The sequence below is a fragment of the Arachis ipaensis genome, chromosome B6, assembly GCF_059453495.1.
Source record: "Arachis ipaensis isolate K30076 ecotype BB chromosome B6, ASM5945349v1, whole genome shotgun sequence".
Lineage (NCBI taxonomy): Eukaryota > Viridiplantae > Streptophyta > Magnoliopsida > Fabales > Fabaceae > Arachis > Arachis ipaensis.
In genome coordinates this window covers 104,423,280-104,444,134 of record NC_142441.1, presented here as the reverse complement: position 1 = coordinate 104,444,134, position 20,855 = coordinate 104,423,280, and the positions used below count along the sequence as shown (strand labels likewise).

Sequence of the window (20,855 nt, the reverse complement as noted above, 5' to 3'; positions counted from 1 at the left end):
GTGCATTTAGTATTTGGTACGTCTTTGATCCTTTTCATTTCTTTAAATTATTCACCTTACGGATTGGTAAATTAAAGGAGTTTTCTTTACGACCTTTAAGTAAGTTTTGTCACATAGCTTTCCCAAAAGGTTATTTCAAAAACAAAACTAACTTTATAATGAAATTCTTTCGATTTGAAAGTATTTCTTTGCTTTGATGGTATTCCCTTCCCTCCTGAGAACTTGCAAGGATGATGTTCTCACCCTCTACAGATTTTCTTTTTCAGTGATAGGTTGAGGAATCTTTGGCGTGAAGCTGCGACCAAACTACAGAGCTTTATGTATAAATATATTTTCATTTTCTGCATTTGGTTTGGTTTTAGATTTTATTTTCCCCCTTGTCGATTATTGTTTTGGTTTTTAGAGGGGTAGGACTTGCATTTGATAAATTTTGAATCAGTTTATGTATTTAATATTATGTGGATATAATTATGTGATTACGTGGTTTAAATTAAAGACTTTTCGATTTTTAAATAAAAAATATGGTTGTATTCGCGAACGTTCAATATTAAATAAATATAGCATGAAATTAAAAGAATAGAGGTAGCTAATGCCTGGACTTTTAGTGCGATCATGAGGTGCTAAAAGTTAGGCTGTTACATTATGGTATCAGAGCAGTTCATCCTTATTAGAGCCTTGAGAATGGACTGATTATGCTTCATTGCATACTCTGAGTGTCTGTCATGTTGTAGGTCTTGTCCGGATAATAAGAACTAGAGCTTTATGCATATGATGTTAAGTCTAGCCAACTTAATGTTGATAGTTTATGTGTACGCAAACATTAATGGGTTATCATAGATAAAGTAGAATTAATAAGTGATGTGGTTCACGGGTTTTGGGACTATTAGGAATTAATTTCTGAAGTTGGTTCTATTTCGACGTATACTCTTTATTCGTACTTGGAGTTATCTCTTTCTCTATCAATTGTATTAGAATATCTTGTTCTTTATTTCTCTCATGAAATGTGATTGATTTAATTGCCAACCTTATCTTACCATTCATAGATTGTCTTTGCTTGGTTTTGTAACTGGTTGTTTCTTGAAACTTTTAAGACATTTACCCTTATCACTTGGATTTTTTATGGTGCAACAAATGATTCACAAATCTCTGGAAACATTAACCATTGACTTTAGCTACCCCTACTTGTGAGCTTTATATTCCTTTCTAACTGGTTGGTGTCAATGGATGCATTGTGAATCGTGCCATGTTATCTCACATATCATTTGTTTTTCTTTTCTTCATCTTGGAATTAATTGCTTCACTACTTCTTGAAAGAAAATTTGAATTTTATTATGCATAATCTAGTTGATCATGTTCTTAGTTTTCCCTTTTGATTCTTGTAATACGGTCATTGATTTTGCATTCCTCTACATGAGCTAGGAAACCCTTGAGGTGACTTGAACTTGCACCACTGTGATGCATAATAATTTATTTAATCCTCTCAAAATTTTTGTTTTAGAACTTTCTAAAGAAGTTTTGATTTGATTTTTTTCCTTCTTGGTTGTGTTACTCTAAGTTTGCTTGAATCTATTGGAATATTCATCTTAAGAGGCACGACGCACAATCCTTTAACCTTAAGCAGTTTTATTCTTCTACTCCATGTTCTGTATCTTATTTGTATCTTGCTCTATTATGACACTTTGTGTCTTATAGTATTCTCTTTGGATTTTTATTTAGGATCTTTTAAAGGAGTTTCATTTTTATTCTTCTTTGTCTGATTGTGCTGATGAACGAAACTGGCTCTGTACGTTTCGCATAGATATACTGGCAAGTGTACCGGGTCGCCCAAGTAATACCTTAGGTGAGTGAGGGTCGATCCCACGAAGATTGTTGGTTTGAGCAAGCAATGATTACCTTGCAGATCTTAGTCAGGCAGATAGAAAATATAGTTGTCACGAGAAAATGCATAAAATAGTGATGAGCGGATAATTTATACGCTTTTTGGCATTGTTTTTAGTATGTTTTTAGTAGGATCTAGTTACTTTTAGGGATGTTTTCATTAGTTTTTATGTTAAATTCACATTTCTGGACTTTACTATGAGTTTGTGTGTTTTTCTGTGATTTCAGGTATTTTCTGGCTGAAATTGAGGGACTTGAGCAAAAATCAAATTCAGAGGTTGAAAAAGGACTGCTGATGCTGTTGGATTCTGACCTCCCTGCACTCAAAGTGGATTTTCTGGAGCTACAGAACTCAAAATGGCGCGCTTCCAATTGCGTTGGAAAGTAGACATCCAGGGCTTTCCAGCAATATATAATAGTCCATACTTTGGCTAAGAATTAACGACGTAAACGGGCGTTCAACGCCAGCCTTCTGCCCAAATCTGGCGTCCAGCGCCAGAAAAGGATCCAAAACCAGAGTTGAACGCCCAAATTGGCACAGAAACTGGTGTTCAACTCCACAAATGGCCTCTGCACGTGCAACACTCAGGCTCAGCCCAAACACACACCAAGTGGGCCCAGGAAGTGGATTTATGCATCAATTACTTACTCATGTAAACCCTAGTGACTAGTTTATTATAAATAGGACCTTTTACTAATCTTTTGATCATCTTAGGATCTTAGGATCATCTTTGGACGCCTGGTTCTTAGATCAGAGGGGCTGGCCTCTCGGCCATGCCTGAACCTTCACTTATGTATTTTCATACGGTAGAGTTTCTACACTCCATAGATTAAGGTGTGGAGCTCTGCTGTTCTTCAAAGATTAATGCAAAGTACTTCTGTTTTCTATTCAATTCTTCTTATTTCGCTTCTAAGATATCCATTCGCACCCAAGAACGTGATGAAGGTGATGATTATGTGTGACTCTCATCATCCTTCCCCCTTATGAACGCGTGCCTGACAAACACTTCTGTTCTACATGAAATAAGCTAGAATGAATATCTCTTAGATCTCCTAACCAGAATCTTCGTGGCGTACGCTAGAATGATGGCGGCATTCAAGAGAATCCGGAAGGTCTAAACCTTGTCTGTGGTATTCTGAGTAGGATTCAATGATTGAATGACTGTGATGAGCTTCAAACTCGCGATTGTTGGGCGTTAGTGACAGACGCAAAAGGATAGTAAATCCTATTCCAGCATGATCGAGAACCGACAGATGAATAGCCGTGCCGTGACAGGGTACCGGTGCGTGAGCAGATTATTCACTGAGAGGATAAGATGAAGCCATTGACAAGGGTGATGCCTCCAGACGATTAGCCGTGCCGTGACAGGGCATTGGATCATTTTCCCGAGAGATGACCGAAAGTAGCCATTGACAGTGGTGATGTATCACATAAGGCCAGCCATGGAAAGGAGTAAGACTGATTGGATGAAGATAGCAGGAAAGCAGAGGTTCAGAGGAACGAAAAGCATCTCTATTCGCTTATCTGAAATTCCTGCGAATGAATCCGCCTGACTGAGATTTACAAGGTGACCATAGCTTACTTCATACCAACAATCTCCGTGGGATTCGACCCTTACTCACGTAAGGTATTACTTGGACGACCCAGTGCACTTGCTGGTTAGTTGTATCGAAGTTGTGACAATTATGAATTAAGATCAAAGCACCAAGCTTTGGAGCCATTACCAGGGATTGTTCGAGCCTGGACATCACAATTTCGTGCACCAAGTTTTTGGCGCCGTTGCCGGGGATTGTTCGAGTTTGGACAACTGACGGCTCATCTTGTTGCTCAGATTGGGTAATTTTCTTTTCGTTTTCTTTTCAAAAATTTTTTCAAAAATATTTTTCAAAAATTTTTCTTTTGTTTTCGAAAAAAAAAATGTTTTCAAAAATAAATTATTCTATGGCTTCAGAATTTTTAAGAATGAATTCTAGTGTTTCATGAAGCATGTTGAAGCCTGGCTGGCTGTAAAGCCATGTCTAAATTTATTTGGACTGAGGCTTGCAATTTGTTATCAAGAGCAATTTAGTTGTTGCTCATCTACCTGCTGCTGATCCATGATCACCTGCTGAAGCTTGGCTGGCCATTGGCCATGTCTAGTGTTTTGGACTGAAGCTTTCTTTGAAAGCTTGGCTGGCTAGTGAGCCATGTCTAATTCCTGGACTGAAGCTTTAGACTAACATGGCAAGATTCCTGGAATTCATATTAAAAATTTTTGGAATCCTTATTTTTCCTTTTAATTTTCGAAAAATATAAAATAAAAATCCAAAAAAATTAGAAAATCATAAAAATAAAAAATATTTTCTGTTTCTTGTTTGAGTCTTGAGTCATATCATAAGTTTGGTGTCACTTGCATATGCATCTTGCATTTTTTCGAAAATATCATGCATTCATAGTGTTCTTCATGATCTTCAAGTTGTTCTTGGTAAGTCTTCTTGTTTGATCTTGATGAATTTTTGTTTTGTGTCTTTTCATGTTTTTCATATGCATTCTTAAATTCTTAATGTCTAAGCATTAAAGAATTCTAAGTTTGGTGTCTTGCATGTCTTCTTTGCATTAGAAATTTTTCAAAAATATGTTCTTGATGTTCATCATGATCTTCAAAGTGTTCTTGGTGTTCATCTTGACATTCATAGCATTCTTGCATACATTCATTGTTTTGATCTAAAAATTTCATGCATTGCATAATTTTCATGTTTTTCATAAAAGTTTCAAAAATAAAAAAAAATATCTTCTCCTTTTTTCTCTCCTCAAATTCGAAAATTTGGATTGACTTTTTCAAAAATTTTTAAAATCAAATTGTTTCTCATGAGTCAAATCAAATTTTCAATTTGAAAATCTTATCTTTTTCAAAATCTTTTTCAAAAATCAAATCTTTTTCAAAATTTTTAGTTATTTTCGAAAATTCCAAAAATATTTTTCAAAAATCTTTTTCTTATTTTTACACCAAATTTTCGAAAATAACATAAACAATTAATGTTTTGATTCAAAAATTTGAAGTTTGTTACTTGCTTGTTAAGAAAGATTCAAACTTTAAGTTCTAGAATCATATCTTGTGATTTCTTATGAATCAAGTCATTAATTGAGATTTTAAAAAATCAAATCTTTTTCAAAACTAACTTCAATCATATCTTTTCAAAAATATCTTCTTATCTTATCTTTTTCAAAAATATCTTTTCAAAATATCTTTCCTAACCTCCTAACTACTTATCTTTTCAAAATTGGTTTTCAAAATTTGTTTCAACTAACTAACAAACTTTTTGTTTGTTTCTTAACTTTTTCAAAACCACCTAACTAACTCTCTCTCTCTCATTTTCGAAAATATCTCTCCCCTTTTTCAAAATTTCTTTTTAATTTATTAATTATTTTAATTTTTAAAACTTAATTTTCGAAAATTACTAACAACTTTTCAAAAACTATTTTCAAAAATCACTAACTCCTTTTCAAAAATAATATTCGAAAATTCCCTCCTTCTCCCTCATTCTATTCTATTTATTCATTCATATCCTAACATCTCATCTCACATCTCTTCCATTCTCACAGTTGTGTTTCTTCCTTTATATTACATTCTTTATCTCCCCCTTCTCTTCCACTCACAAAGGGATCCCTATACTGTGGTATAGAGGATCTCTATTATTATTATCATTTTTCTGGCCATTCTTCCTTGTCATATGAGCAGGAGCAAGGATAAGAACATTCTTGTGGAAGCAGATCCAGAACCTGAAAGGACTCTGAAGAGAAAATTAAGAGAAGCTAAAATACAACAATCCAGAGATAACCTTTCAGAAATTTTCGAACAGGCAGAGGAGATGGCAGCCGAAAATAATAATAATGTAAGGAAGATGCTTGGTGACTTTACTGCACCTAATTCCAATTTACATGGAAGAAGCATCTCCATTCCTGCCATTGGAGCAAACAACTTTGAGCTGAAACCTCAATTAGTTTCTCTGATGCAGCAGAACTGCAAGTTTCATGGACTTCCATCTGAAGATCCTTTTCAGTTCTTAACTGAATTCTTGCAGATATGTGATACTGTTAAGACTAATGGAATAGATCCTGAAGTCTACAGGCTCATGCTTTTCCCTTTTGCTGTAAGAGACAGAGCTAGATTATGGTTGGATTCTCAACCTAAAGACAGCCTGAACTCTTGGGATAAGCTGGTCACGGCTTTCTTAGCCAAGTACTTTCCTCCTCAAAAGCTGATCAAGCTTAGAGCTGATGTTCAAACCTTCAGACAGAAAGAAGGTGAATCTCTCTATGAAGCTTGGGAAAGATACAAACAGTTGACCAAAAAGTGTCCTTCTGACATGCTTTCAGAATGGACCATCCTGGATATATTCTATGATGGTCTGTCTGAGCTATCAAAGATGTCACTGGACACTTCTGCAGGTGGATCCATTCACCTAAAGAAAACGCCTGCAGAAGCTCAAGAACTCATTGACATGGTTGCTAATAACCAGTTCATGTACACTTCTGAAAGGAATCCTGTGAATAATGGGACGCCTATGAAGAAGGGAGTTCTTGAAGTTGATACTCTGAATGCCATATTGGCTCAGAATAAAATATTGACTCAGCAAGTCAATATGATCTCTCAGAGTCTGCATGGAATGCAAGCTGCATCCAACAGTACTCAAGAGGCATCTTCTGAAGAAGAAGCCTATGATCCTGAGCACCCTGTAATAGCAGAGGTAAATTACTTAGGTGAACCTTATGGAAACACCTATAACTCAACATGGAGAAATCATCCAAATTTCTCATGGAAGGATCAAAAGCCCCAACAAGGCTTTAATAATGGTGGAAGAAACAGGTTTAGCAATAGCAAGCCTTTTCCATCATCAACTCAGCAACAGACAGAGAACTCTGGACAAAACGCTTCTAATTTAGCAAATCTAGTCTCTGATCTATCTAAGGCCACTGTAAGTTTCATGAATGAAACAAGGTCTTCCATTAGAAATTTGGAAGCACAAGTGGGCCAGCTGAGTAAAAGGATCACTGAAATCCCTCCTAGTACTCTCCCAAGCAATACAGAAGATAACCCAAAAGGAGAGTGCAAGGCCATTGACATAAGTGCCATGGCCGAACCTGTGAGGAAAGGAGAGGACGTGAATCCCAAGGAGGAAGACCTCCTGGGACGTCCAGTGATCAATAAGGAGCTTCCCTCTGGGGAATCAAAGGACTCTGAGACTCATCTAGAGACTATAGAGATCCCATTGAACCTCCTTATGCCCTTCATGAGCTCTGATGAGTATTCCTCTTCTGAAGAGAATGAGGATGTCACTGAAGAGCAAACTGCCAAGTTTCTTGGTGCAATCATGAAGCTGAATGCCAAATTGTTTGGCATTGATGCTTGGGAAGTTGAACCTCCCTTGTTCATCAATGAACTAAGTGATCTGGATCAACTGACATTGCCTCAGAAGAGACAGGATCCTGGAAAGTTCATAATCCCTTGTACCATAGGCACCATGATCTTTAAGGCTCTGTGTGACCTTGGTTCAGGGATAAACCTCATGCCCCTCTCTGTAATAGAGAAACTGGGAGTCTATGGGGTGCAAGCTGCTAAAATCTCACTAGAGATGGCAGACAGCTCAAGAAGACAGGCTTATGGACAAGTAGAAGATGTATTAGTAAAGGTTGAAGGCCTTTACATACCTACTGATTTCATAGTCCTGGATACTGGAAAGGAAGAGGATGAATCTATCATCCTAGGAAGACCTTTCCTGGCCACAGCAAGAGCTGTGATTGATGTTGACAGAGGTGAAATATTCCTTCAATGGAATGAGAACTCCCTTGTATTCAAAACTCAAGGATCTCCCTCTGCAACCATGGGGAGGAAGCAGGAAAAGCTTCTCTCCAAGCAGAGTCAACCAGAGCCCCCACAGTCAAACTCTAAGTTTGGTGTTGGGAGGCCACAACCAAACTCTAAGTTTAGTGTTGAACTCCCATATCCAAACTCTAAGTTTGGTGTTGGAGAGTCTCAACAAAGCTCTGCACATCTGTGAGGCTCCATGAGAGCCCACTGTCAAGCTATTGACATTAAAGAAGCGCTTGTTGGGAGGCAACCCAATGTTTATCTAATTCTTATTTTTATTGTTTTTCATGTTTTCTTAGGTTCATGATCATGTGGAGTCACAAAATAAATAGAAAAATTGAAAACGGAATCAAAAACAGCAGAAGAAAAATCACACCCTGGAGGAGCATCTGTCTGGCGTTCAGCGCCAGAACAGAGCATGGTTCTGGTGCTGAACGCCCAAAATGGGCAGCTTCTGGGCGCTGAACGCCAGAACAGGCATAGTTCTGGCGTTCAACGCCAGAAATGGCACACAAATGGGCGTTGAATGCCCAAAATGGCCACCAACCTGGCGCTGAACGCCCAGAGTTGGATACAAAGGCATTTTTACATGCCTAATGGTGCAGGGATGTAAATCCTTGAACACCTCAGGATCTGTGGACCCCACAGGATCCACTCAGGATCTGTGGACCCCACAGGATCCCCACCTACCTCCACTCACTTCTTCTCACCACTCTCTTTCACACAACCCCATAAACACTCTTCCCAAAAAAAAAAAAAAAAAAAAAACCCCTCACCAATCACCTCAATCTCTCTTCCCCACTAAACCTTCACCACTCACATCCATCTCCTCTTCCCCATAAACCTACCTCATAAACTCCACCTACCATCAAAATTCAAAACCAATTTCCCACCCAAACCCACCCATATGGCCGAACCTTAACCCCCCTCCCTTCCCTATATAAAGACCTCCATTCTTCATCAAATTCACACAAGACACCCCTCTACACTCCTCTTGGCCGAAACCTCATCTCCCTCTCCCTCTCCATATTTCTTCTTCTTCTTCTTCTTCTATTCTTTTGTTTATTGCTCGAGGGCGAGCAATATTCTAAGTTTGGTGTGGTTAAAGCATAGCTTTTTTGTTTTTCCATTACCATTGATGGCATCTAAGACCGGAGAATCCTCTAGAAGAGGGAAAGGGAAGACAAAAGCTTCCACATCCGAGTCATGGGAGATGGAAAGGTTCATCTCCAAAGCCCATCAAGACCACTTCTATGATGTTGTGGCCAAGAAGAAGGTGATCCCTGAGGTCCCTTTTAAACTCAAAAGAAATGAGTATCCGGAAATCCGACATGAAATTCAAAGAAGAGGTTGGGAAGTTCTAACAAAACCCATCCAACAAGTCGGCATCCTAATGGTTCAAGAGTTCTATGCCAATGCATGGATCACCAAGAACCATGATCAAAGTAAGAACCCGGATCCAAAGAACTATGTTATAATGGTTCGGGGGAAATACTTAGATTTTAGTCCGGAGAATGTGAGGTTGGCGTTCAACTTGCCATACATGGAAGAGAACGCATGCCCCTACACAAGGAGGGTCAACTTTGATCAAAGGTTGGACCAAGTCCTTATGGACATATGTGTAGAAGGAGCTCAATGGAAGATTGACTCCAAAGGCAAGCCGGTTCAACTAAGAAGATTGGACCTCAAGCCTATAGCTAGAGGATGGTTGGAGTTTATTCAATGCTCAATCATTCCCACTAGCAACCGGTCTGAAGTTACTATAGACCGGGCCATCATGATCCATAGCATCATGATTGGAGAAGAGGTGGAATTTCATGAGATTATACCTTAAGAACTCTACAAGGTGGCTGACAAGTCCTCCACTATGGCAAGGTTAGCCTTCCCTCACCTCATTTGCCACCTATGCAATTCAGCTAGGATTGACATAGAGGGAGATATTCTCATTAAAGAGGACAAGCCCATCACTAAGAAAAAGATGGAGCAAGCAAGAGAGCCCACTCATGGAGCTCAAGAGGCGTATGAAGCTCATCACCATGAGATTCCGGAAATGCCTCAAATGCACTTTCCTCCACAAAACTATTGGGAGCACATCAACACCTCCCTAGAAGAATTGAGTTCCAATATGGGACAACTAAGGGTGGAACATCAAGAGCACTCCATCATGCTCCATGAAATAAGAGAAGATCAAAAAGCAATGAGGGAGGAGCAACAAAGACAAGGAAGAGACATAGAAGAGCTCAAGGACATCATTGGTTCCTCAAGAAGGAAACGCCACCATCACTAAGGTGGATTCATTCCTTGTTCTTGCTTTCTCTGTTTTTCGTTTTCTATGTTATGTTCTTATCTATGTTTGTGCCTTCATTACATGATCATTAGTAGTTAGTAACTTTGTCTTAAAGATATAAATGTCCTATGAATCCATCACCTCTCTTAAATGAAAAATGTTTTAATTCAAAAGAACAAGAAGTACATGAGTTTCGAATTTATCCTTGAACTTAGCTTAATTATATTGATGTGGTGACAATGCTTCTTGTTTTCTGAATGTATGCTTGAACAGTGCATATGTCTTTTGAAGTTGTTGTTTAAGAATGTTAAATATGTTGGCTCTTGAAAGAATAATGACTAGGAGACATGTTATTTGATAATCTGAAAAATCATAAAAATGATTCTTGAAGCAAGAAAAAGCAGCAAAGAACAAAGCTTGCAGAAAAAAAAAAAAGAAAAAAAAGTAGGCGAAAAAAAAAATATAAAAAAAAAAGAAAAAGAAAAAGCAAGCAGAAAAAGCCAATAACCCTTAAAACCAAAAGGCAAGGGCAAATAAAAAGGATCCCAAGGCTTTGAGCATCAGTGGATAGGAGGGCCTAAAGGAATAAAATCCTGGTCTAAGCGGCTAAACCAAGCTGTCCCTAACCATGTGCTTGTGGCGTGAAGGTGTCAAGTGAAAACTTGAGACTGAGCGGTTAAAGTCAAGGTCCAAAGCAAAAGAAGAGTGTGCTTAAGAACCTTGGACACCTCTAATTGGGGACTTTAGCAAAGCTGAGTCACAATCTGAAAAGGTTCACCCAATTATGTGTCTGTGGCATTTATGTATCCGGTAGTAATACTGGAAAACAAAGTGCTTAGGGCCACGGCCAAGACTCATAAAGAAGCTGTGTTCAAGAATCATCATACTGAACTAGGAAAGTCAATAACACTATTCGAAATCTAAAGTTCCTATAGAAACCAATCATTCTAAACTTCAATGGATAAAGTGAGATGCCAAAACTATTCAAGAGGCAAAAAGCTATAAGTCCCGCTCATATGATTGGAGCTATGTTTCATTGATAGTTTGGAATTTATAGTATATTCTCTTCTTTTTTTTCCTATTTGATTTTTAGTTGCTTGGGGACAAGCAACAATTTAAGTTTGGTGTTGTGATGAGCGGATAATTTATACGCTTTTTGGCATTGTTTTTAGTATGTTTTTAATAGGATCTAGTTACTTTTAGGGATGTTTTCATTAGTTTTTATGTTAAATTCACATTTCTGGACTTTACTATGAGTTTGTGTGTTTTTCTGTGATTTCAGGTATTTTCTGGCTGAAATTGAGGGACTTGAGCAAAAATCAGATTCAGAGGTTGAAAAAGGACTGCTGATGCTGTTGGATTCTGACCTCCCTGCACTCAAAGTAGATTTTCTGGAGCTACAGAACTCAAAATGGCGCGCTTCCAATTGCGTTGGAAAGTAGACATCCAGGGCTTTCCAGCAATATATAATAGTCCATACTTTGGCCAAGAATTGACGACGTAAACTGGCGTTCAACGCCAGCCTTCTGCCCAAATCTGGCGTCCAGCGCCAGAAAAGGATCCAAAACCAGAGTTGAACGCCCAAACTGGCACAGAAACTGGCGTTCAACTCCACAAATGGCCTCTGCACGTGCAACACTCAGGCTCAGCCCAAACACACACCAAGTGGGCCCAGAAAGTGGATTTATGCATCAATTACTTACTCATGTAAACCCTAGTGACTAGTTTATTATAAATAGGACCTTTTACTAATCTTTTGATCATCTTAGGATCTTAGGATCATCTTTGGACGCCTGGTTCTTAGATCAGAGGGGCTGGCCTCTCGGCCATGCCTGAACCTTCACTTATGTATTTTCATACGGTAGAGTTTCTACACTCCATAGATTAAGGTGTGGAGCTCTGCTGTTCTTCAAAGATTAATGCAAAGTACTTCTGTTTTCTATTCAATTCTTCTTATTTCGCTTCTAAGATATCCATTCGCACCCAAGAACGTGATGAAGGTGATGATTATGTGTGACGCTCATCATCCTTCCCCCTTATGAACGCGTGCCTGACAAACACTTCCGTTCTACATGAAATAAGCTAGAATGAATATCTCTTAGATCTCCTAACCAGAATCTTCGTGGCGTACGCTAGAATGATGGCGGCATTCAAGAGAATCCGGAAGGTCTAAACCTTGTCTGTGGTATTCTGAGTAGGATTCAATGATTGAATGACTGTGATGAGCTTCAAACTCGCGATTGTTGGGCGTTAGTGACAGACGCAAAAGGATAGTAAATCCTATTCCAGCATGATCGAGAACCGACAGATGAATAGCCGTGCCGTGACAGGGTACCGGTGCGTGAGCAGATTATTCACTGAGAGGATAAGATGAAGCCATTGACAAGGGTGATGCCTCCAGACGATTAGCCGTGCCGTGACAGGGCATTGGATCATTTTCCCGAGAGATGACCGAAAGTAGCCATTGACAGTGGTGATGTATCACATAAGGCCAGCCATGGAAAGGAGTAAGACTGATTGGATGAAGATAGCAGGAAAGCAGAGGTTCAGAGGAACGAAAAGCATCTCTATTCGCTTATCTGAAATTCCTGCGAATGAATCTACATAAGTATCTCTATCCCTTTTATTGTTTATTTTAATCTAATAAAGTATCATGTTTAAATCCGCCTGACTGAGATTTACAAGGTGACCATACCTTACTTCATACCAACAATCTCCGTGGGATTCGACCCTTACTCACGTAAGGTATTACTTGGACGACCCAGTGCACTTGCTGGTTAGTTGTATCGAAGTTGTGACAATTATGAATTAAGATCAAAGCACCAAGCTTTGGAGCCATTACCAGGGATTGTTCGAGCCTGGACATCACAATTTCGTGCACCAAGTTTTTGGCGCCGTTGCCGGGGATTGTTCGAGTTTGGACAACTGACGGCTCATCTTGTTGCTCAGATTGGGTAATTTTCTTTTCGTTTTCTTTTCAAAAATTTTTTCAAAAATTTTTCTTTTGTTTTTGAAAAAAAAAATGTTTTCAAAAATAAATTATTCTATGGCTTCAGAATTTTTAAGAATGAATTCTAGTGTTTCATGAAGCATGTTGAAGCCTGGCTGGCTGTAAAGCCATGTCTAAATTTATTTGGACTGAGGCTTGCAATTTGTTATCAAGAGCAATTTAGTTGTTGCTCATCTACCTGCTGCTGATCCATGATCACCTGCTGAAGCTTGGCTGGCCATTGGCCATGTCTAGTGTTTTGGACTGAAGCTTTCTTTGAAAGCTTGGCTGGCTAGTGAGCCATGTCTAATTCCTGGACTGAAGCTTTAGACTAACATGGCAAGATTCCTGGAATTCATATTAAAAATTTTTGGAATCCTTATTTTTCCTTTTAATTTTCGAAAAATATAAAATAAAAATCCAAAAAAATTAGAAAATCATAAAAATAAAAAATATTTTCTGTTTCTTGTTTGAGTCTTGAGTCATATCATAAGTTTGGTGTCACTTGCATATGCATCTTGCATTTTTTCGAAAATATCATGCATTCATAGTGTTCTTCATGATCTTCAAGTTGTTCTTGGTAAGTCTTCTTGTTTGATCTTGATGAATTTTTGTTTTGTGTCTTTTCATGTTTTTCATATGCATTCTTAAATTCTTAATGTCTAAGCATTAAAGAATTCTAAGTTTGGTGTCTTGCATGTCTTCTTTGCATTAGAAATTTTTCAAAAATGTGTTCTTGATGTTCATCATGATCTTCAAAGTGTTCTTGGTGTTCATCTTGACATTCATAGCATTCTTGCATACATTCATTGTTTTGATCTAAAAATTTCATGCATTGCATAATTTTCATGTTTTTCATAAAAGTTTCAAAAATCAAAAAAAATATCTTCTCCTTTTTTCTCTCCTCAAATTCGAAAATTTGGATTGACTTTTTCAAAAATTTTTAAAATCAAATTGTTTCTCATGAGTCAAATCAAATTTTCAATTTGAAAATCTTATCTTTTTCAAAATCTTTTTCAAAAATCAAATCTTTTTCAAAATTTTTAGTTATTTTCGAAAATTCCAAAAATATTTTTCAAAAATCTTTTTCTTATTTTTACACCAAATTTTCGAAAATAACATAAACAATTAATGTTTTGATTCAAAAATTTGAAGTTTGTTACTTGCTTGTTAAGAAAGATTCAAACTTTAAGTTCTAGAATCATATCTTGTGATTTCTTATGAATCAAGTCATTAATTGAGATTTTAAAAAATCAAATCTTTTTCAAAACTAACTTCAATCATATCTTTTCAAAAATATCTTCTTATCTTATCTTTTTCAAAAATATCTTTTCAAAATATCTTTCCTAACCTCCTAACTACTTATCTTTTCAAAATTGGTCTCCATCTGTGTGTTAAGTGTTTCAGGCTTTATAGGGCAGGAATGGCTTAGAGAATGGAGAGGAAGCTTGCAAAAAATGGAAGGAACACAAGAAACCAAAGAGATAACCAGCGAGTACCGTCGCGCACACATGGCTCACGCGAGCACGCGGAATTGAGAAATTGGCAGCGACGCGTGCGCGTGCCTGACGCGTACGCGTGGATTGGAGTCTGCACAAAAGATGTGCACGCGTGGTTGACGCGTACGCATGACATGAAAATTTGCCAAATGACGCGCACGCGTGACTGACGTGTACGCGTGACCTGCGCGATCTGCAGAAATAACAGAAAATGCTGGGGGTGATTTCGGGCCGAGTTTTGACCCAGTTTTCGGCTCAGAAACACAGACTAGAGCCAAGGAACCTGCAGAGACTCGACAGACATTCACACATTCTCATTAGGATAGTTTTAGGTTTTTAGATCTGAATCTAAAGAGAAAATTACCCTTCCTCTAGGTTTTCTTTACATTCATAGTTTATTAGTTTTATGCTTTTGCTTTTGGATATTGAAGAGTCATCACCTCCGTTGAAGATACTATTCTAGTTTGTTTCCTTACTCTTTTATTTATGCCATATTCTTAATTCTTGTTTAGAGTTACAATTGGATTATTTTCATGGATTGTTAATGCAAAGGATTACTTTTACTTTTAATTAATTTTGAATCCCTATTTTATTTAAATTATCATGTCTCTTTTCTATTCCAAACTCCCAATAACGAAGATGGTATCCATATCAATAGAGTAGATTCCCTACTTGACATGGGGGTTGTTAAGAGGAGACACTTGAGTTGGAATGCTTAATTGATTAGTTAAATTGGAAGTTGTTGGCTAATTCTGTATTTACTAACGCTAGACCTTCCCAAGGGAGAGGACTAGGATTTACGAATAAGAGTTAGCTCAATCACTTGACTTTCCTTTATTTAGTAAGGGTTAACTAAGTGAAAACAACAACCTCTTTATACTACACTTGAGAGAATTCCAATAAGGATAGAACTTCCAATTAATCATTCCCCCAGTCAAGGCTTTTTATTTTGAATAATATAAATTCCTTTTAATTTTCATTGCACTTAATTACAATTATTTATTTTCTGTCATTCAACTCTCAAAATTCTAGGAAAACTCCAGATTAATAACTTAGCACCCTTTCTAGCAACTCATTGGGAGACGACCTTTCTAAATTTTTATTATAAATTTTTGACTCATACTCATTGATGAGGTAGATTTTTGCTGGTTAAGAGCTATACTCGCAACACTGTTCTATTATATTATAATCTCTTAATTGGCCTAATTTCTGCCACGCATCAATTTTTGGCGCCGTTGCTGGGGAGTTGCAATTGTGTGCTGAATTATTAATTAGTGTACATATTTTTATTTTATTTGCATATTTTATTTTTGTTACCATGAGCTGTATGTTTCTTTCATTGAATGACGTGTTCACTGCCTGATCCGAGCTTAGCTGCATTTGATTCTGAAATTGAAAGAACTATTTCACATATTAGGCGAGCCCGGCGCAGGTTAGCCTCTAAGGGTGGTGAAATGATTGTTATTGATTCACCAGTCTCATCTGAGGGCGAATCTGAACTGCCATCTGAGGAAGAAATAAGCTACTTTACTACTGATTCAGTTGACTCACGTGCAGATAGAATGGCAGCACCTATGAGGATTACTCTCCAGGAAGCTGGAGCCCCAGATTTTACACTACAGCCGTATCAAGTGCATCATCCAACTCTGGCTGCAGATTTTGAACTGAAGACTGCACTAATCAACTTGATGCCCAAGTTTCATGGCTTACCTGCTCAAGAGCCTATCAAGCACCTAAGGGATTTTCAGACTGCCTGTTCTACTATTAGGCGTCATGGTGCAAATAAAACTTCTATTCTGTTAACCGCCTTCCCGTTTTCTCTCGAAGAAAAGGCGAGGGAGTGGTACTACTCTCAACCTGAAGCAACTGTTACCAACTGGGATATGCTCAGGAGAGAATTCCTGAAAAATACTTTCCAGCTGAAGTTACAGATAGATTGAGGAAAGAGATTTCCTGCATTATTCAAGGAGAATCAGAGACTCTCTATGAGTATTGGGAGCGCTTTAAGAACCTTCTGGACGCATGCCCCCATCACATGATTGATAGGTTAGTGTTGATCAGCTACTTCACTCAGGGCATGAAGCCTCGGGATAAGACTACACTAGATGGTGCTAGTAATGGTTTCTCTGAAAAAGTACAAGACCACAGATGAAGCATCGCAACTAATCAGCGACTTAGCTGAGTCTACTAGAAATCACAGACACAGGAACAGCCACTCAAAGACTGTTGCAGAGGTTTCCTCTAGTAGTGAGACTACTGTCGTTACACAAGCTATATGTGAAATGACCAACCTACTGAAGCAGATGCAGTTGAATCAACAACAAACTCAGCCTTCCCCACCACAACAAAGCCAACAGCTAGTCCCCCAAAGAATATGCGGAATCTGTGCTTATTATAGTCATTACACTGATGAGTGCCCGCAGCTCCAACAAGAAGACAACACTGTGGTAGCTACTCATAACTTCTATGACCGCCCGAATCAAGGATACAATCAACAAGGCGACAACTACAACCTAGGTGGGAACTATAACCAAAGATGGCAAGATAACTCCAACCAAGGTTGGAGAGATAATTCCAACCATGGCTGGAGGGACAACTATAATAGAGGAAGCAGAGACAACAATGGAAATCAGAGGTGGAATAACAATAACAGACAGCAGAATCAGAACCAGCCTTACAGAGCACCTCACCTGAGGCAGTCACAAGGACCCCAGCACAACCAACAACAGGCCCCTCAGATCACTTATCCTACTTCCTCATCAAATTACGAGATGCTTTGTTCTCTTGCACAAGGACAACAAGACATGCAAACTACACTGAACTCTACTCTAAATGGTCTGAATGCCACTTTACAAGCTCTCGTTTCCCAAATAGATTCATTACCTGCTTCCACCAACCAACCTTCAAGCTCCAGTGGAATTCCTTCTCAACCCTTACCTAACCCCAAGGGTGGCATCAATGCCATCACTCTGAGATCCAGAACCACACTTCAAGAGAGGAATCATGAGGAGCCAAGCCCAATAGAACACGCCGCAGTTGAAGATATAGTTGAAGTGGAAGATGCTGAAGAGGAAAAAGAAGTACAAGACAAGGTTGAAGAAGAAGTAGCTCAGCAAAGGAATGGAGCACCAAAGGATGCAGAGGCTGCAAATGGCGCCATTCCTATTCCATTTCCACACCTTGCAAGGAATTCCAGGAAGCAGATGGAACTTGATCCCAAAATGGTAGAAATTTTCAAAAAGGTTGAGGTAACTGTTCCCCTTTTTGATGTTATTCAACAAGTACCTAAATATGCAAAGTTTCTGAAAGATTTGTGCATACATAAAGATAAAATTAATGAATTAAAAACTATTCCTTTAGGTAGTTCTATATCTGCTTTAATGGGAGGTATATCTGAAAAATGTAGTGACCCAGGTCCATGCATGGTTAACTGTACCATTGGAGGTGTAATATTTTCTGACTGCATGTGTGATTTAGGAGCGTGTGTTAGTATAATGCCATTGTCTATATATGATGCTTTGAGGCTCCCTCCCTTAAAAAGGTCGGCAGCTCATTTTGTGTTAGCAGATAAAAGTATTATTACGGTAGTTGGAATTGCTGAAGATGTATTAGTGAGCATTAAAGGGCTCACATTTTCCATTGACTTCTATATCCTAGAAATGCCCCCTAATGACTCAGGAAGACCATAATCAATCCTGCTTGGAAGACCATTCCTGAAGATTTCGAAGTACAAGCTGGATGCATTCTCAGGAACTTACTCCTTTGAGATAGATGGCAGAGCAGTGAGTTTCAGTTTAAATGAAGCTATGAAGCACCCGCCGGAAGATCATTCTATCTTCCAGTGCGACATCATTGATGAAACTGTAGCTGAAGTTCACCAAGAAGAAGTAGAAGAGAAGTATATGGAGTAAGGTCAAAGTGTGGGGACACCCTCTGAACATAATGAAGACACCGTGCCAATATCACTAGCCCTGGATGATCCAGAGCCTAGCCATGAGCAGAAATTGGAATTAAAGCCACTTCCTCCCCACCTCAAGTATGCTTACCTTGAGGATAATCAGAGATTCCCAGTTATCATTGCAAGGGAACTCACTTCCCAACAAGAGGAGCAACTGCTTAGTGTGCTGAGAAAACATAAGAAAGCAATTGGGTGGAGTCATGAGCGGATAATTTATACGCTTTTTGGCATTGTTTTAGTATGTTTTTAGTATATTTTAGTTAGTTTTTATTATGTTTTTATTACTTTTTATTCAAAAACCATATTTCTGGACTTTACTATGAGTTTGTGTGTTTTCTATGATTTCAGGTATTTTCTGGCTGAAATTGAGGGACCTGAGCAAAAATCTGATTCAGAGGCTGAAAAAGGACTGCAGATGCTGTTGGATTCTGACCTCCCTGCACTCGAAGTAAATTTTCTGGAGCTACAGAAACCCAATTGGTGCGCTCTCAATTGCGTTGGAAAGTAGACATCTTGGGCTTTTCAGAAATATATAATAGTTTATACTTTGCCCGAGATTTGATGGCCCAAATCGGCGTTCCAAATCAGCATAGAAATTCTGGCGTCAAAACGCCAGAACTGGCATAAAAACTGGAGTTAAACGTCCAAACTAGCACAAAAGCTGGCGTTTAACTGCAAGAAAAGTCTCTACACATGAAAGCTTCAATGCTCATCCCAAGCACAAACCAAGTGGGCCCCGGAAGTGGATTTTTACACTAAACACCCTAGCTTACTCATTTTCTGTAACCCTAGGTCACTAGTTGATTATAAAAATCACTTTTAGTGATTCATTTTGTACCTCATGACATTCTACATGTTTCATATTGTATCTTCTACGGCATGAGTCTCTAAACCCCATTGTTGGGGGTGAGGAGCTCTATTGTTCTTCATGAATTAATGCAATTACTACTGTTTTCCATTCTATCACGCTTGCTTCTATTCTAAGATATTCATTCGCACTTTAACCTGATGAATGTGATGATCCGTGACAATCATCATCATTCTCACCTATGAACCGTGCCTGACAACCACCTCCGTTCTACATGCAATCAAGCTTGAATGTGTATCTCTTGGGTTTCTAATCTAAGATTGGAACCTTCGTGGTATAGGCTAGAATTACTGGCGGCCATTCCTGAGATCCGGAAAGTCTAAACCTTGTCTGTGGTATTTTGAGTAGGATCTGGGAAGGGATGACTGTGACGAGCTTCAAACTCGCGAGTGTTGGGCGTAGTGACAGACGCAAAAGGATCAATGGATCCTATTTCGACATGATCGAGAACCGACAGATGATTAGCCGTGCGGTGACAGCGCATTTGGAACATTTTCACTGAGAGGACGGGAAGTAGCCATTGACAACGGTGATGCCCAACATAAAGCTTGCCATGGAAGGAGCCTTGCGTGCATGAAGAAGAAGACAGTAGGAAAGCAAAGATTTAGAGGACAAAGCATCTCCAAAACCTCAACCTATTCTTCATTACTGCATAACAAGTATTTATTTCATGTTCTTTTACTTTTTACAATTAAATCTAAGAATTATTGATATCCTGACTAAGAGTTACAAGATAACCATAGCTTGCTTCAAGCCGACAATCTCCGTGGGATCGACCCTTACTCACGTAAGGTATTACTTGGACGACCCAGTGCACTTGCTGGTTAGTTGTGCGGAGTTGCAAAAGTGTGATTGTAATTTCGTGCACCAAGTTTTTGGCGCCGTTGCCAGGGATTGTTCGAGTTTGGACAACTGACGGTTTATTTTGTTGCTTAGATTAGGAATAATTTATTTTTGTTGGTTTAGAGTCACTTAATTTTTGAGTCCTTTATTTGAGTTTAGTTTCATATTTTAAGTTTGGTGTCAATTGCATGTTTTTATTTTCTTTCAATTTTTCGAATTTGCATGTTCCTAGTTCTTCTTGATTTCTAAAAATTTTAAGTTTAGTGTCTTCTTTGTGTTTTCCTTTAAATTTTCGAAAATTTGTGTTTGATTTTCTAAAAATTTTAAGTTTGGTGTCCCTTGTGCTTTTATTTACTTAAAGAAAAAAAACTTCAAAAATTTGTTCTTGGTGTTCATCTTGATCTTCAAAGTGTTCTTGGTGTTCATCTTGACATTCAAAGTTTTCTTGTTTGTTCTCTTTGTTTTGATCTAAAATTTCTAAGTCTAGTGTCATTTTGTTGTTTTTCTCTTTCCTCATTAAAATTCAAAAATAAAAAAAATATCTTTTCCTTATTCTATTCATAAATTTCGAAATTTTGCATTAAATTAGTCAAAGATTTTCAAAATCATATCTTTTTTTTAGTCAAGTCAAAATTCTAATTTCAAAAATTGATCTTTTCAAATCTTTTTCAAAAATCAAATCTT

General features: G+C 38.2%; 2 non-coding genes across 2 annotated transcripts; both read right to left on the bottom strand.

Annotated features, from left to right (window-relative positions):
* Positions 1–6,123: 6,123 nt before the first annotated feature.
* LOC148562140 (small nucleolar RNA R71) lies at positions 6,124–6,231 on the bottom strand. Its single transcript, XR_015888202.1, has one exon. It is a non-coding gene; the product is annotated as a small nucleolar RNA R71 (small nucleolar RNA).
* Positions 6,232–16,435: 10,204 nt separating this feature from the next.
* LOC148562139 (small nucleolar RNA R71) lies at positions 16,436–16,539 on the bottom strand. The gene has a single exon (XR_015887696.1). It is a non-coding gene; the product is annotated as a small nucleolar RNA R71 (small nucleolar RNA).
* Positions 16,540–20,855: the final 4,316 nt, after the last annotated feature.